Source organism: Polyodon spathula, chromosome 30, assembly GCF_017654505.1.
Source record: "Polyodon spathula isolate WHYD16114869_AA chromosome 30, ASM1765450v1, whole genome shotgun sequence".
Taxonomy (NCBI): Eukaryota; Metazoa; Chordata; class Actinopteri; order Acipenseriformes; family Polyodontidae; genus Polyodon; species Polyodon spathula.
Window position 1 is genome coordinate 2178310 of NC_054563.1, and position 18769 is coordinate 2197078.

Genomic DNA, 18769 nt, shown 5'->3' on the forward strand with positions numbered 1-18769 from the left:
CTCGGAGCAAATCGTTCTGTGAATCCTGGCATTGCAGTGATTACAAAACAGCATGGTTAACCTCCCTGACTTGACCAGGTGAGGTTCTCGCTTCAGTGGTGACCAACCCTATAGTGTACAATAAATTGAACGAAAGCATGTTGGCAATCCAGCTGACAGGTTGAGGAAACTCAGGTCTGTTCATATGACCCAACACAGCACTGTAAGGAAGAGTTTTATACTGAGCCATTGAACAGGGTCTGCAGTATTGGTATGTCATGCCATTGGTGATTAGCTTTCAAAATGCAATGCATTGAAAATAGTTTTCAACAATATGTTTTCTTTGTCTGTATCTGTATTGTACTGTATCTAGATATATTTAGGAGATTTCTTGCTTTTGTATGTCATTGTTAAATGAACTCAGGGTTTCAGGGATTTTTATTTTTTTTTTGGTTTTGTGGCACTTTGCTTTTGATTTTATAACATATATACACCATATTCTGAATTAGAAAAAACAAAATCTACAATGTATTGCATAGCTGCGTGTGCTAAGACTGCAGTTGCAAATTATTTATCCTAAATGTAATACTAAACTTCAGTTACAAAATAAATATTCTATCAAATAAAATGGTGGTGGTGTTTAATCATTATAATCGAATCTAACCTATCGGATGTTTTATGTTCTTTGTACATTTACATATTTTATATTCTTCTGATAGCATGGTAGAAATAGCTAAGGAGACTAATGTTATTGATTTAACAGCAGTGGAAACCAAAACATTGTAGATAATTTTTAAAAATAATGAGTTTTCTCTGTGCATATAAAGCTGTTTTCTGTTTGAATTCTCTGTAGTTTGTGATATAATAATAATATACTAGTGGGGCAGACCGTGGCAGACCGAAGTAACTTCAACGGGGGTCCCAGTTGGCAAAGGTTTGAGAACGGCAGGTTTAGATCATTAAAATATAGGAATATGAGAAAACACGTTTCCACTTTGCTCAAATCATAAAAGCTCTTTATTGCTATGGAAACCATTATTCCTCAGACAGGGGAGCTCGCAGTGCTGCATTTTAATTACAAATTGTAATTGAAAGTTAAAAAGAGAGAGAGAGAGAGAGAGAGAGAGAGAGAGAGAGAGAGAGAGAGAGAGAGAGAGAGAGAGAGAGAGAGACGCAGTTGAAATTGACAGAACATTCAGGTATTTTGCACTCTCCTTGTTAACTTTTAACATAAATACATGATATTATGCATTGCAAACCTTTAAATCTGCAGAGTAATTCAAACATAATCAGTAATAAAGCATACTTGACTTATGCATGCTTTGTTTGAACTTGATACAACATAGCATTCCTAACATCTTAACAAAGGCTACATAACACTAGATAACTAATTACAGTAATCCCGTATCCGACTGCAGTGTGACCAGAGTAAGGGCGGGTATGTAAAAAGGTGGATAAATCAATCCTCTCTTAAATATCATTATACACAGCTATAACAACTGCTATATTCACACAATTATTACAGCTTTTATTAGGGAGCTCCGCTAAATCCCTTGTTTAGAAAGATACAGGGTATTAATGCTTGTGACAGAGTAGCAATCTGCAGTGTGGGTGCGTGCATTTGCTGCTGAGTGACAGGCAGGAGATCCAGACGGGGGTTGAAGTTGATCCTCTCCGCAGGTGAACAGGATTTATTGCATATCAACACACTGAACAGCTCATGTGACACTACCAGCAATGGTAGTACATACAACACAGTGTACATAAACTTTAGTGGGATCTACAATCTCTGAACTAATCTTCTCACGGCAGATTACTGTACTTTAGAATGACTTTGAAAGCCAACATGGTTGACCCTTCCACTCCTGATCTTTGTTCCAACCCATTAACCCTCCATCCAGACCCTGCACTAGTTATTATATCATTTTACTTGTTAAATCTGGAGTGGAATGGCTCTCCGGGACCGGGATTAGACATTGGAAAAAATAATTTATTAAGCGGATCTCAATACTATAAAAGTGGTAATGGCCACTGGCCCCAGAAATGCACACAGAAGTCGTGCTTTGTCAGTTACTGTACTTTTAGTTCCCGACAGTATGCGGTGATGTCTTTTTCTAGTGTTTCTGTCTTGATTCTGAAGGCTTATGCACCTTGGAACCAAGGAGTGATGAATCCTACATTGAGAAGACTCAAGCAAACAGACAAATTAATACAAACACTTGCATTTCATAAGGTCTAGGGGTCGCAATAAAGGACGTGTGAAAAAGAAATGTACCGTACAAAACTAGTAATCTCAGGCGTGTTATATAGGGCACAACATCAATGGTATCAAAAGCAGCTGTAGGGCTTAATAAAGGAGGGAATAAAGAATGGAAATAATGACAGTTACCTTGACATTTGAAAATCTTTTAGCATTGACCTCAATCCAATTGGGTAGATTGCTCTCTTCTTGATTGCTGTAGAGGATATTAAGGTTAGTGCATGGGTAATTACAGCAGTAAAAAAAAAACTCCATTGAGACCTTTATATGTTCAAGTGATCTGGGGCAGGAGATTGGAAAGCTTTTCCGTGCATGATTCACTGTGACAGCATCGTAAATAAAAGAGGATATGATGTTGATTAAACAAACACAATCCTTACAGCACATACTGTGTGTTCACTATTGTGTTACAGGGTTAGTATTGAGCCAAATCAAGGACCTTTGAGTCTTATTAGAAGTAGAGCGATGCTAATGAGACTGAGTGGGCAAGAGACTACCAAGACAAGAGAGACTCCTGGTTTCAGGAACACTTAGTCTCCTGGGACCCATAATGTGTTCAATAGAAATGGCTTGGCTTTGAGATTTATTTTGCTTTATGTGTTTAATATCTTTGTTATTTCAACATTGATATGGAATTGCAATTATCAAAATACAATCCACAACATACAGGAATGGTTACATTACTAATACATGGCAGCGCGTCTATTATTTATCTAGTGATCGTCCAAATATTCTGAGGGAATCGATGAATGTGCTGGGGTTACAGCTAGCATCAACAGTCAGTCACAAAGAGCTGGAACATGTGCTTTCTTCACTGTGTAACTTCAAGAGACTGCATCAGTTAGGGTGTAGAGAATCAGTGGGTGTCAGCAAGGTGCTACTCAGATTGAAGGCTGCAAAGGGCAGACACACACGGCACACTTTACATGAAGTGTCCCTAATTACTGTGTATTTGCATAGGAGTTACCAATAAATACATGTGTACTCATACATAACTACAATGTTATTATGCATAGTTGCAATGTATTTAATGTGTAACTCTGTTTGCATGATATATGTAAGATATATGTATCAGAAAAGGGTGAGGGTTATATGGTGCCAAAATGTTAAGTGCATTGTAACTGTGCATGATAACACTGTAAGTATGTGTAAGTACACATGTATTATATGATTGAAGACCCTGAATACATAACCATGCAATACTGAAAATTCTGAGGATGTTGTGTTAACATACCTTTATTCATTCCTTTCACTTGTTTAAAATTGTATTTATACACACACACATACATTGCACTTTCTGCTCCTCACAGCAAGCTCTTCCTGAGCCCGTCCCATTTAACGTGAGGAGCCCAATAGCCCTTTTATTGCTCTGGCACACTGGTGTTACTCTTCAATTCCCAGGCTCGCACCAGTGTCTGAAAAGCCATCGTGTGAAAATACAACAGTCATATGGAAAGACGTGGCTAGGTAATTAGCAGGAGTCCAGCCTGCACCAAGGTGCAGCAGATGAAAGCATGTGTGGTTGAACTGGAAAAAAACAACAGCGATCAAGGAGAGAGGGAGAGGGAGGAAAACTTTGAATCAGGACTTCGAATTCCAGAGCACTATGCACAAATGCTTTTTTCTTTTTAAACCTAAACCACAGATGTTTGCTTTGTGTATTTTTTAATTGGCTTTAGTAATCCCTAAATACCTGGACTACAGTCGGGGAGGCTAGGAAAGTAATAAGGGATCCCGTAGTGAGAAGACCAGGCAAACGGTACTGTGTGGTACAGTTAATATCGTCTGTGCTCTGGGATTTTACTCATGACCCTTAACATCTATGGGGAGATGCTGGTTGTTGTGATGGATTAATGTGCTGCTCTATAAACCTCAATAGCAATCAGGTCCAGTACACAGTAATAGAACCTGAGATCTCAATAGTTTAGTTGTTTTTTTTTGTTTCAGTCAATGGGGCCACTGCTCATTTTCTTTCAGTTTGTACTTTTAGGAAACAGTAAAGAAGGAACTCTCAATGTCAGTCGACTCACACATCCATACACGTGCTCTACCGTGAAAAACTCACCCTGACACGCATCCCTGTGACACAAGAACACACAAACTGCACTCCTCTGATTTCACTCTGTTCATTCTAACCCTGTTCAGATAATTGTGTTCTTCAAGTGGCTTGTGAGGAATCGCATGCTGGTTTTCAATACGTTTTCAGAAAATGTGATGACACTTTGAAAGTCTTCTTTAATAACCATGTAATTACAGTGCAGATACGTTGCAAATTCACTGTCACAATGTAATTACAGAAACTTGTGTATTACAGTGTCTAACTAAACTGTAAATACACTGTAATAACACAGTAATTATACATCTAGTTGTGTAGTTACAATGCAACACAGCAGCTTGTGTATTTTTTAAATGCTCTGTATTTACACACGATATAAACCCTCCATTTTAACCACTGACATCTCCATTCTGAACACAGATCAGGCTGCAGTTAAGACAAGCTTTGTGCTTGGTATGAGAGATACAGAAAAGACAAAATGTCCTGTAATGTGTCACGCCATGAAAGGTGTGCAGTGAATCCTAAGAAGGAAGTGGAATTAATGTTGCTTCATTAGAAGTGTCGGGCCTCTGGCTTTCCTTGTTAAGCCTCTATTTCTGTTTATATCTTGGACAGCTCTGTTTTAGTTCACTTGTTTCTCCTCATTTCATTCTTTTATAAACTGTCCTCTGCATTACAGCATTCCACTACAACACTACACTCCAGTGACTTTCGAGTCAGCTTAAACCCATTGTTTACAATGCAGGCCCCTTTAGGGACCATATTTGAGAATAGATGCCACAGTAAACTACAGAATAGCTGTGCAAATCAACTCTGGTACAGTTTAATAAGAGCATAAAGCCCAGTGTGAGTGTACACATAATTAAAATGATTGATTGTAGAACGATTACAAACCATGTCATCTTGTGTAGAAGTCAACATCTTGCATAGTCACATGATCGGTGACTCATGCTCACAGTCTGTCCTGATTGGCTAAAGGCAAAATGCTTCTTGAAAATGTTTTTCAAAGTAGAACCCTACTCCAGGAAACATCCAGCATACAAGAGGAAATATTTTGTCTGATAACATTTCCTTGTGTATGTTGGGCTTAAGAAAATGTATAGATGAAAGGAGAGCTGAGTGATCTCACCACTCTCTGTGTATTACGGGCTTCGAATATTCACACTCACATCCTGGTAAGTGACACTCAGGCCAGCAGCACTCATCCTCACATTATCCTCTTATCCGCTCATCCAGAAATTCCAATCTTATTCTGAGCCACGCTCAGAAAGCTTTCCCAAAATCAGACTCTGCAACTACACAGCAGTGTGATGCATGCTTAAGCATTCAGCCAAGCATAGCAATGTAACAATGCATAGTGAAAGCATGGTAAAGCACTGTGAAGACCAGCGAAGTATGGCAAAGCATTTTAATAAACATGGCAAACCAGGGTACCCCGAGAGTGGAGGAACAGAGCAGCTGAAACTCTGACCACCTCACCACCAAGCCATTAATACACGGAAATATTTATACTAAGTTGTGAATGTCTCTTAAATGATTTACAGTTTGGCCAGTGAGTGCAGATTCTGTTAAGTCATTCGATATCGTAGCTTGAGAGCCGCAATCAGGACACTTTGCATGGAAATTCACTGAGCCTCAATTTATTGGGCACTCAGGGTATTGTGTGTGCAGTTTCCAACACCTTTGAGAGACACCAGCGCAAGCATTGGTTAAAAGAGTCATCAGTGTATCTACAGGAGTAAGCATTGATCTGTTAATTAGTGGCATGAGTCTTTGTACATATTGATCTTAATAGAAGATATTGATAGAAATAAACACCCAAACATCTACAAATCCATATCTGAATGCATACTGCCATCAGAAAACAAGGGTGTTATAATGTGAAACAATGTCCTGGACAATCCAAGCTCTCCGATCCCAAAGGCTTGAAAGGATTTCAACCCGCGGAGTTGAAATCTCATGACTCTGGATCTCACTTTCCTTATTACACGAACGAAGATAAATATGGTTCTCTAAAAAGTAAATGCGCTATTGCTGTATCTGATGGGCTCCACTAAAAAAGCAACCTCTATAGAAATGATAAAGTATGGCACACACCCTGGGGACCTGATTGCTATACAGGGTCTGCCCAGCTGAGAAAACCCACTTCCCAGGGTTGAAGGGGCATGTCTCAGGGTTGAAGGGGTGTGTTCCAGGGTTGAACGGGCGTGTCCCAGGGTTGAAGGGGCGTTTCCTGTGGTTGAAGGGGTGTGTCCCGGGGGTTGAATAGGGCATGTCTCAGGGTTGAAGGGGTGTGTCCCAGGGTTCAGTGGGTGTGTCCCATGGTTGAGTTGGCGTATCCCAGGCTTGAAGGGGCGTGTCCCAGCACAACTTGGCAGCGTGACTCTCGATCAGCTCAATAATCAGCTCAAAATCCCGCTAAGGTTTGAGCTGATCCCTCTTTCTTACGGAGACTTCTGTGATTCCAGGACATTAAAAGATGTATTTCTCTGTGGGGTGATTTATATTTGGAATCAGACTGGCAATGTCACGTGCTTCTGCACTGCTGCCAGGGGTATTTTTAGCCTCAACTTAAGCAATGACCCACAGATTAAAATATAATTAGAGAGCGTTGTAGTTGTTTACTTCTCTGGGCTAGTCAAATCCAGGCGCTGATTGACTCGATCCTCGGTACAATTTACTTAGAAGATTGTAGAACAGCGCTTCAAACAAAGCCTTTTTTCCAGGACAGGTTGCTTTTACAGGGGGGCAAGCAGGACTCACTTAATGACTGTCTTCCAACACACAGTAAGCAAAAAGCATACTGTTTGTGACCCTTCAGTCAGGCAGACTCGCCTGCCACGGACACACCTCACCCTTTTATAAAGGAACTCTGCTCAGCCTTGTTTTTGTAGTTAAACATTTTTGAAAAAGAAATAAACAATGTAGTCAGCTCGATTTGGTTTTCCTGTAGAATGTTGCTGCAGCACTTTGGCTAACAGTGCATACAATGCAATGTAATTACAGTGTAATAACTGTGAAGCCCTGCTATTACACAGTAAGTACACTTTAATCACATGAAACCATCTTGTTGCCTGATGTAGTTACATTGTAACACCATGGTAGGTTCATTTCTGAATAATTACACACCTAGTCCACCTGTAGTTACCAATTAAGAGCAGAAGATGTGGTAATTACCCCGTTATTAACATGTTATTACATTGTTATGTGTACCCTATTGAAAAGTGCCACCATTATCTGTTTTTTTATTTGCTTGAAGATATCACTTTTGCAGCCTTCCTTTGCTGAAAGTAATAGCAGATATAACCAGAACCATGTTTATAACCCAGAAGAAAAAAAAAACTTAGGTATACAGCAATGGATATAAGTGTTGCATCACCCTATAGAATTAACCCATTTTGCTTCATAAAGTCGAATGAAACCTGTTGAGAACTGTTACATTAACATACTGATTTACATATTGCATTGTAGTTTTTCATATACTTAATGACACATTGAAAAATGTTACATAAAATTTAACATGACATACTGTACTACTATTATGGCTTCAGATAGACTTTTGCAATATAATTTTATAGTTTCCTTAATTGCATGATGTTAAATAAAAGATCTAAATTATACTCATGTAGTTTTTTTATGTCTCAACCTTTAAATTCTAGGTGATGAAAAAATGTAAATCAATTTACAAGATTTGGGTGTGCTCTTGAAAAAGTTAAAATATTGACAACACCTGAAACTATCTTTGAGCTGTCATCATTAATGTATGGTGACACTCTCCGAACTGCCTCTGTGGGAGGATCTGGGAACTGGCGAAGCAAGGAAACATGAACCAAAAAAGGGGCATATCTGTTTCTTAAAACAAAATAAACGGTGAACTGATACCCGTATATTTACTAAGTGAAGTGCAATATTAATCAGCACACCTACAGCTAACTGGAGGGTTAAACCTGACACAGCTCACAATTTCCATTTGTGTGAAAGATCTCATCTTGGTAAAGCTGAAAAAAAAAGAAAATTGGTCAAAAGTAATTCTCCAGACCTGGCTGAGAGAAAATGGGAATGGTATAATGGGTTGAATATTTAACAGCTTGTCATGGTGCTTCAAAAGCAAATGCCAGACATTACAAGAACAGTCACAGTTATCTAATGAGGGTCAGTTCATGTCATGTCTACCAGACACAATGACGGTGTTTCAGACGCCAACTCAAATGCTTTTAAACATTTGGCATTTAAGTGGCAAGCTTTTGGAATGATTACATGCTGAAATATTACACGAGAGGTTTGAATAATAACAATAACAGACATTACTTTGTCAAGAGAAGTGACTCAAATTGCTAGAGCTAGAGGACATTTAAATATGTGTGCATGGCTAACGTTGCTGCTTCACTCTTGGTTTATATTTTGTTAATATAATATCTTTTTGCATGTGTGTATGTGTATGGGGGGGGGGGGGCACTAGGGTTGCCACCTAGCCCCATAATTCCAGAACACTTTGGGACGGGACATGGTTTTTAAGTTGCCCTTAAACTGAAAGCAATAAACACGTGAATTGAGCTCTAAGCACTTGCTTAGTTTATACTGCTGCTTATTTATCCGAATCATTGTGAGAATACAAATCTTACAAAATAAAAAAAGCATCTTGAATAAACATGTGTGTAGGTTTATTCAAGATATTTATCTTTATTTTGTACAAAAATGATATTTCAGTTCTCCATATTTAGAAGATGCTATTTATATCCTATTAATTAGTAATATATAGCCCTAATAACAGCACTGATCCAGTGTTCACGCTGTCTGGTGTCAGGAATAGTGAACAGCTGCTCAGTATTAATGATTTCAGTGGGAGAAGGTGATATACTATTAGAAACTATAAAGAAACTTTAAAATATATATATATATATATATATATATATATATATATATATATATATATATATATATATATATATATATATATATATATATATATTTTAAAACTATTAATAAAATAAATATTGATGATGTACTTATTTATTTACTTCATTTGTTAAAAGCTATTATTGTATTGTCATGCTGCCTCAAGATAATTAATCACCAGAATCAATTTAGCAAAGGTTTAGGGCTCAATTCACATGTTGATTTCCTTTAGTTTAAAGGCAACTTCAAAATCCTGTTCTGTCTCACAGTGTTCCGGAATTATGGGGCCAGGTGGCAACCCTAGTAAGCACAGCAGACGTGCGTCTTAACCACTATGCAAAAGAGCCAGGCTCCTCCGCATTCACGGTTACAAAACTTTTAACCTCCTCTCATCTCATCGACATTGGTCATGAGTCTGCAACGGCATTGCATCATACAACACTGCCTGCTACACTTGTGTTGCTCACAGCTAACAGAAGACAAGGTCTCAATGTTTTCATATCTGTTTTTAATCCAGCTTGTATATTATGAGGTTTGTAAACAGAACAGCGTGTTGTTTGCTATCTGTGTGCTCAGAATGGAAGGCTGTGAAAATTGGCGTTGTTAGTAATTGAAAGCATCGCCAACCTAGTAAACAATCTTCTTTGATGTAACCCTGATAACATGTTGTTACAGCAATGCAGCACACACTATAAGTCAAAGCTACCACTGGCATCATTGAATACTGTGTTCTTTAGTTAATTTCTACATGTAGCACTGTATTATGTGATGAGTTTGAATCAGACAAACAGCACTTAAAAAAAAAATAATAAAAAAAATTAATCAGGTATATTTTACTGAATATTTATCAGGACAAGCTATCAGTTTTGAAATATGATTTGCCCACATTACCAGGTGAGTAGAAAGCTATAAATCAAGCAGAATGATAATATGCAAACATGTTTAATCATCCAGCTCTTACAAAGAGATAAGAACACAAAAAGATTGGATTATTTACGGGTTAGCCTGCCTGGGAGGTGTTATACAAACTGTCAGTGTAACTAATTTAGTTCACACCAACAAACAGAAAAATATGGATGTTATTTTAACCCAAAGGAATTCCTTTCTGAGATGTGTCAATCACTCCCTTGCTTTTTCCAATGGGGGGGCATCGGTTCCATGATAAAGATGGTCCCTGGATGACAGATGTAAATAAGGACTGCCCAAACTAAAAGCCTGCTACTGTTGAGAATTAAGTCTATCATATATTTCAGTGTTTTCCATATCACTTATTTATAAATGTCTGTGGTGTATTGTATTCACTTGTGTTTATAACCCACTAATTGCATTGCCGACCGCATCTGTGCTTTTGTTTTCAGAAATTGATAAGCACTAATAGCCTTACTGTACACATACTGCCTAATTTGCCTCACAAATCCATTTGGGAAACTTTACATTTTTCCAGAGCTATAATCCCTGGTAAGATAAGAGCTTCAATGTATATTACATGACATTCAAACAGAATGCATTATTAATGGTCCAATTATAATGAATAAATTGCTTATGAGAAGCTGCTCCCTATCTGTGTGGTCTTCTTGATCCCTAGAAGGTACATTCATTCCCTTGGCAGTTTAAGCTTTATACTGTGACAGTATCTCTACAAGTGCAAATGAATGCAAACTGGATGCTGTATTATAATAAAGGGGATCCCAGTTACACTATAGAAAATGTTAGTGTACAAGTGTCTGTATTGTTTAGCTAGGTTACACCTCACTGTATAGATGCAGCGTGTTGGTAGATTAAAAACACAGACCTTGTTCAAAATGTATTTCTATGGAACAAAAAAATAAATAAGGAACACAAAAGATAACAGATAAATGAATACAACATTTCATTAATGATTTACATTGTGTCTCTAATTACTGTGTATTTACATAGTAGTTACTTAGTAAATACACATGTACTTACACATAATTACAATGTTATTATGTATAGTTACAATGTACCTAATGTATAAATCTTTTTCCATGATATAACCCTAACCTAACAATAACCCTCACCCTTTTCTGAGTAATTAAATATATAATGCAAAAAGATTGACACTGAAAGTGCATTGTAACTATGCACAGTAACATTGTATTTACCAAGTAACTCCTATGTAAATACACAGCAATTAGAGACACTTTGTGTAACCTGGTACCAACATTTCATCCTTCGCATGTCTTTATGAGGAATTATCATCTGTGCATGCAACACAATGTTTGTTCCTTTTTATTTATTTTTGTATTTATTTTTGTATTATATCAAACACCTTTTGAACCACTCCACTTTGACCTTTCACCCTTGTACACGTGCAGAGAAGATTTAAAAGCAGCGATAAACAAGCATATTAGCCCCTTGCATTGAAACCTTTCAATGGCCAAGTGAGACCAATAGGAGCCGAATGAAGCCAAAAAAAGGGCATATCTGACAGCCCCATGCACCATAGAGATAACACGGACATAAACAATGGAGGTAGCTGCTTCTGCATCCAGCGCTCAAAGAATATCACTGACATTTGCACAGCTTTTTGAGATGTTATAGTAATAAAATAATGACTTGGATCGCATTGTTGAGGAGTTTGGTGATAAAACAAGTGATCGGGAGAGGATTTATCAGTATGCTAGTCTTAAAGAGGTATGTGAAAAATAGAGCTAACAAGGGGTGGGGCTTGGCTGGAGATACAGTACTGGGTCTCCTTTTGCGATTCAATGCCTTTTAAACCTGTTTTACTCTGACAAAAAAAATGAAACAGTGTGTGTAAAATAAACAGCGTGTGTGAAAATAAATTGGACCTCACGTGCCTGACAAGCGCTGAATAAATGGACTGCTAAGGGTTAATAAATATGAGTAGCTGAAATGGCCATGCTTTGAGCTTTGAGAAAACGAGATCATGTACATAATGATTGAGGACATTGATCCAGTCTCTGAGTTATTGCTCCTGGCAGCCTGCTATTACAAATTAGTTTTTATTAATGGTTAGTCATCAAGGCCATGAATCAGTTCCTGCGCTGCTTTTAAAAGGTTTGGATTTGGGGGCCAAAAAATAGCAACAGAGCGACAAAGTCACAAACAGCTCCTGCAATTCATTTTTTAAATATAGTAAACAAATAAGGAAGAGATATCCATCTCTACCAGAGGAGGTATCAGGACCTGCCTCAATCATCAGATATTGAAGACTGCTCATTTATACAGATCGTGTACTGCATTGTCTTTTCAGAGATGCTTTATTAAAGACTGTCTGTTAACAACTGCTGTTGATTTTGCTTTAGTATTTAATATATATATATATATATATATATATATATATATATATATATATATATATATATATATATATATATATATATATATATATATATAAACAAATTAAAAAAATTAATACAAATAAAACATGATTTTGTTTAATGGTTTTTCCTATGAATACACTTTGCTTTTACAATTGTTGCCTATAAACAGTCGTGTTTGATTGTTTTTAACATACTTGCCAATGCGTTACTTGCACTTATTAAAATGTTTTTACCTTCATATATTGCAGACAACTTGTATAAGCATAGGAATTGAACAGTGAATGATAAAACCCTTCCTTTCATTACCTGTGTACAATACTGGATCTGACAGTGTTACACATTGGCTGTTATTCTAGATACACAGGAGATATAAATTGCCAATTGCATTTCACTGCAAGCAACCGGATAAATGTTGGGGGAGTGGTACATTGGGAAATCTCATCCACTATATGTGAGGCTCTTACTCACCCAGCAGGGATTGTGAGAAGTGTTCATTCCTACATGAATGCATGCTTTACATATGTGATCAATATCATTTGTTTCAAAGGAACATGGTATGAAAACAGGTAAATAAATCCACATGAATTAACAGGGTTGAATTCAAAATGAATTGCTTCAGAACTCAAAGGAAGTGCTGAAGATATTCAGGTGTTCCTGTATACATATTTGTACTTTATTTTATTCTCCATTAAAGCAAAAGTCTAATTTGATCAAAAAAGTTACATATACAGAAAAGAGTGTGAAATAAAATCCTTTCCATCACATCAAGGTGTTATTGCAGTAATTGCTTTATATAGCCGCTATTCTGTCATCAAGACCATTTGGTTAGAGGTGCAAAGTGGCTATGCATCAGCAGCATTGGCTTCATAACTATTAAACAAGACCCACTGCTTCCTTAATATCTACTGAGACCCTGAGAGTAGAAGCACCCGGCATGACAAGCAAATTCAAATCACACTAATCAGATTTTATTATTAACATGCAGATACAATTATACAGAGAAATGCACTACTACTGGAGTATATGAACTAGCCCTTATACAGAGAAACAGATCATGCAAATACTTAGCTGCTAGAATCTGGATAGTTGGTAATGTCAGCTATCTTTCCTCTTTTCCAACTGTGCTGAGTTTAAGAGTGTAACAATACATGCATCCCACGCAATCTTAATCTCCACCCCAGCCCATATATTCCTTGATAAGCCCTCTCCCTTTGGAAACTCCCCATAGCAACCCTATTTAGACAAGAAAGGGGACCCTCTGCCTAGCAACCCACATTCCTATTCAGAAGGTCTAGATTCCTATCAAATTGCCCTCGTATTTGCGAGAGAGACAATATATTTTTTATATGAACTATGAATTATTTTACATTCAACATAGCTCAATTTTGAAATATTAAGAACAGCTTAATAAGCTAAATGACTGGAATTCTCTCTCAATTTGTAAGGCATTACAATCGAAGTATGCCTTTGCCTTGGGCACCCGAAGACTGAGCATGAGGCTGAGGTCCTAGTCCCGCTGCAAAGGAAATAGTGCAGTGGCAAGATAAAACTCTGGCAAACTTTTAAGAATACTGTTATATAATTATGAGAAGCAAGAAAATATAATAGAATATATTATATTGTTCTTTAATTATAAGGCATTGTACGTTCTGATAGAAAACTGCAATTTAATCTTTTAAAAAGGTCTCTGCTATATTAAGTTCCTGCCACAGTAAAATATTTATGGCCCTTTATGGAATCTATCTAATCACAAATGGAGATTAGATAAAGGGGGATTCAGAACAGAAAATAGGAAGCACTTTTTTTAACACAGAGAATCATGAGAGTCTGGAACTAACTCCCCAGTAATGTTGTTGAAGCTGACACCCTGGGATCCTTCAAGAAGCTACTTGATGATATTCTGGGATCAATAAGCTACTAACAACCAAACAAGGAAGATGGGCCGAATGGCCTCCTCTCATCTGTAAACTTTCTTATGTTCTTAAGAAAGCAAGGTACTCCGTTTCTATGGATTCACTGGGAGAGGGGTCCTCAGTCAAGATGCCTAAAGTCATGGGGAAGGGGCCTTGTGCCCAGAAAGTTTGGGAACCCCTGGGTTATATAATAGTGCATGTCTCAATACAATTAGGTTACAGAACATATTGACTTTGGACTAAGGAGGAAACTCCCACAATGATGTCAACTTTCAAAGAGCGCAGAGACAACCCCTGAGGCTATTTCCATTTTCAGGTTCTTTTGCAACATGCGGCTTACCGACCTCCGGTGGAGATACATTTTTAATTATGTGTGCATGTTTCAGGTAGAGAAATGTGAGGCCAACCCATACTAGGGAAGATTCCTGATCTCTGTGTGCTTTAATTGCAGAGTATTTGGCTCCATTACAGTTTAGCTCTTTGAAATAGACAGCAATAGAACATTAAACAAAGTATTATAACTTGGTTCTCTTTCAAAGTGAAACAATGATTTAACTCAATGTACTAATTAATGTAGCAGCCTCCTTCATAATGTATTATTAGTACTTGAACTACATAGAGCAAGACAGAAAAATCATTAAATTTTAATAAGAAGGGTATTGGTTTCTTCCAGAAAATATTGCACTATGATGATGTCCTGCGCTGGATGTTTCAATATTTTATAAAGTGCCTGCACTAATCTTGGTGACGGATGCCAGTTTATTCCCATTTGAAATACTGTAATAGTTGGCTGAAAGAGTTAAATACTCACTGGGTGCCTGGCTGGTAGGGTCCGCTGTAGCACAATGAGGAGAAACAGTCCCTTCTGGTTTTGTCTCCCTAACCCATGGGAGCACCAGAGCCAATGTGACTCCCCCACCGAAGAGCGACGACTTCACTCAGCCAGGATGAAAACCTACACTTCCCTGCCTACATGACTCACGCGCCTGTGCTTTTACCAAATGAGTCACTCAGGCACCCCATGTACAGAAGAACTTTTATATACCCTATATCTCTGGGGTCCTGGGTTTAATTTTCTGTATGCAGAGAAATTCTGGAGTGAAAACGCAAAACTGACATGACCACACATCACTGACCTCAAGGATTGAGGGTGTTATCTGCATATAGGGTACTAGGGTACACTTTAAAATATTTCCTATTGAATTGATATGTAAGCATCTAATCACGGTACAGTCAATACATACATTGGTAGTATTTTTAAATATTGTGCTTATACGTGACTAATTCATGTTTTGGGAGTACAGTAAGTTTGAATTATTGTTTACACCGTTTGAATTTAAGTGTAAATCATTCACTTGTAATAAAATTTAAATTACAGACTCTTGTTGTAAAGTGTGGCTTAAAATAGTTTTCTGATAAAAACATTTTAAAAAAATGTATAGGTTTGTTCGCTATAGCTCAACCTTTTACTTAAAGAACCTGCGTCTATGGCATTGCAAGTGGTGTGATGACACTGTGAAACCTAGATCTACAGCTTCCGAGCATATAAACATATAGCACATGGCTTTAACCTTGTGTCTCCTTCAATCACTGTGATTGGTGGGCATGCTATGAGATTAAACACAATTAATAAAATAGGCCATGGGGGGTTGGGGAAATAGATTTCTGTACCAAAAATAAACCAAGAAGAAAAAAAAAAGCTGAATGAGTCGAGCTTTCTGAGCTGGGTCTGAGCCAGAAGACTTAGAGCACATCTTTTTTGCTGACGTGGCCCGGGTGACATGGGGAGAAAAAAACTATGAAACATCAGCCTGGGCTCCAGCGAGCCGTATTCGCTTGAATCGAAAGCAACTAAAAATAGCACCAGGCAACAGAGTTAAATAAATCACTGTCACAGTGCCTGGGCACCTGCTGATGGAGCCACAGATTGATCTTCTCTTCTTGTCAGAGACATGCCTGCTGTACACTGTACTGTGTGTAACTGTGTGAATGTGCACTGGCTAATTACATGACACTAAAAGTACTGGAAGGAAGATTTGTACTTTCCCTGTTGATCTGATATAAAATACGCCTGGTTAATAATTGGATTAAAATGCATTAATTCAAGTAATTAATTTGAGTAAAAAAAAAATCAAAAGGAACTTCAGGATCTATTTTGTTCATTTTCTTCTAGATGAGAATGCCTTGTACTTTGGCGTATAATTGATTTTGCAAAACCGTATATGAATCATAATAAATCTTAAAAGGAAATTACACTGGAAAAAGCGAAATTTAAAAAAAAAGGAAATTACACACAGATGCTCCGTTCTGACTGTTTTGTCCAAATGTGTCCCAAAATCTCTTTTGAAATCAAACAAATCCCCCTAATTGCATTTGTCTGTTTTGAAGAGGATCCTCTCGCCTCTCGCCGCCCCCTCAGGTGTGATTACCTCATAGCAGTCCATGTCCTTGCTGTGTCTCGTTGCTTAATTGCCGTTTCAGCTCGTGATGTGAGTAAAAATCCCCCCAGGAAGAGAGGTTGGAGCATCATCACGAGTTAGTTTTGAAATATCAGAGTACTGTACCTGCATCAGTTAAGAGTCTGATACACTTGCAACCTGGTAACTGTGAGCAACATATTGTCAAGACTGGCCCTTGAATGTCTGTCTAGAGACTCTACGAACTAAGATCTACACATATATAGGTGGGTTCCCTGACACTCTCAGATATGTTCACCATGTAGAGAGAGACAGAGGGACAGGCAGACAGGCAGAATTGCACCTCAATGTTGTAGCTTATTTGAACTATTTGAACCAAATGGAAAGAAACCAGGTAACCATGGCCACAGGTGTCATTGGTAACCTGCTTTATGTATGTATGTATGTATGTATGTATGTATGTATGTATGTATGTATGTATGTATGTATGTATGTATGTATGTATGTATGTATGTATGTATGTATGTATGTATGTATATGTATGTATGTATGTATTTTTGTAATGCCTGTTTTATACAGACAAATCTCATTTTTTATTCACCTCCCGTCCGCTGATACAGAGGTTATCAAGGGTCTCTGCAAAGGTTTGAATTGACCAACTGTATCTATAATAATACTGCAGCTCCTTGTCATTGTAATGAGCGCCTTTCATTGTAATTCCTGAGATCTATTAAATTCTGTAACTCTCAGTCCATGCCCAAGTTATCCTGAGACAGAAATGGCATTTTACCAGCAACCCAACAACAAGCTCACACAAACACAAACTGGCTTTGTAGGTTGGTGAAAATGTTTTGTTAAGGGTACCGAAATGATACGCATCTCCTGCTTTCTTGTTTTCATGTTTTCTTTTATTGCACGTGGTTAAGATGGGCAGTTTGTTTTACATGAAGTGACAGCTTTGTTATCTGCATCTGAATCCATTCTGCCCTGCTAAGAGCTGAACCTACTGTTTCAGACCCATTATAAAATGTGCATTGATCATTTACCATCTGTAGCATTCAGTTAGAAGCAGCATGTCAAATAATGCATGCCAGAGGTCCATCGGTTAATAGAGAGTATTGTATCTCACAGGACTGGATATGATCGGTTCTACTGTACTGTACAATCAATAACTAAAAAAAAACAACTGTATGACCCAACACAGAGTCAAACCATCCAACTGTCATATTACTTCCCATTGATAGTCCTGTCTTGTCAGCTTTATATGTTGTTGCAATGTATTTGTTTGAAGCTGGCTCAGGGGGCTGCAGGATGCTCTCTTTCAATCCGCTGAAGCATATCACTGCTCATTGCTGCTAAAGGGAAGGGGATTACATTTCCAGGCTTCTTTGCTGATGAGACAGCCAGCTGTCCACATCCCGCATATTTGAATGTTTGCATTAAAATTGAAGCGGGAATGAATGAGTGTGCTGATAGATGTACAATGCTTGGATATAAAATTACTCTATTTGAGGAAACCTTCAGCTTTTAAGTAACATTTCAGGGGTCTTAACCAATGTGATATGTAAATCACTATCCTCATGTGGCTCATTTTGTGCCTATTTGGACAGCCGCTATTTTCATAGCTGAGTTTATTCCTTAAGAAGAAAATAATGATGCTCCTCTGCAGCTCCTTTGTGTAGCTTTGAGCTTAGGACTTGGCAGCCGCTGGTTCTGTGAAAACAAAAGAAAAGAAAAACAGTATAATTGTTATTGTGATCCCAGTCTATTCAACGGAGAAGTACCAAGAGAACATGTGCTTGCACTGCTCACATGAACACCCATCTGCACAGAATATCACGAGGCATCTCCAGATCTGAACACAAGCATCAGCATCAGTAAATATTATGTGCTTATATATATATATATATATATATATATATATATATATATATATATAT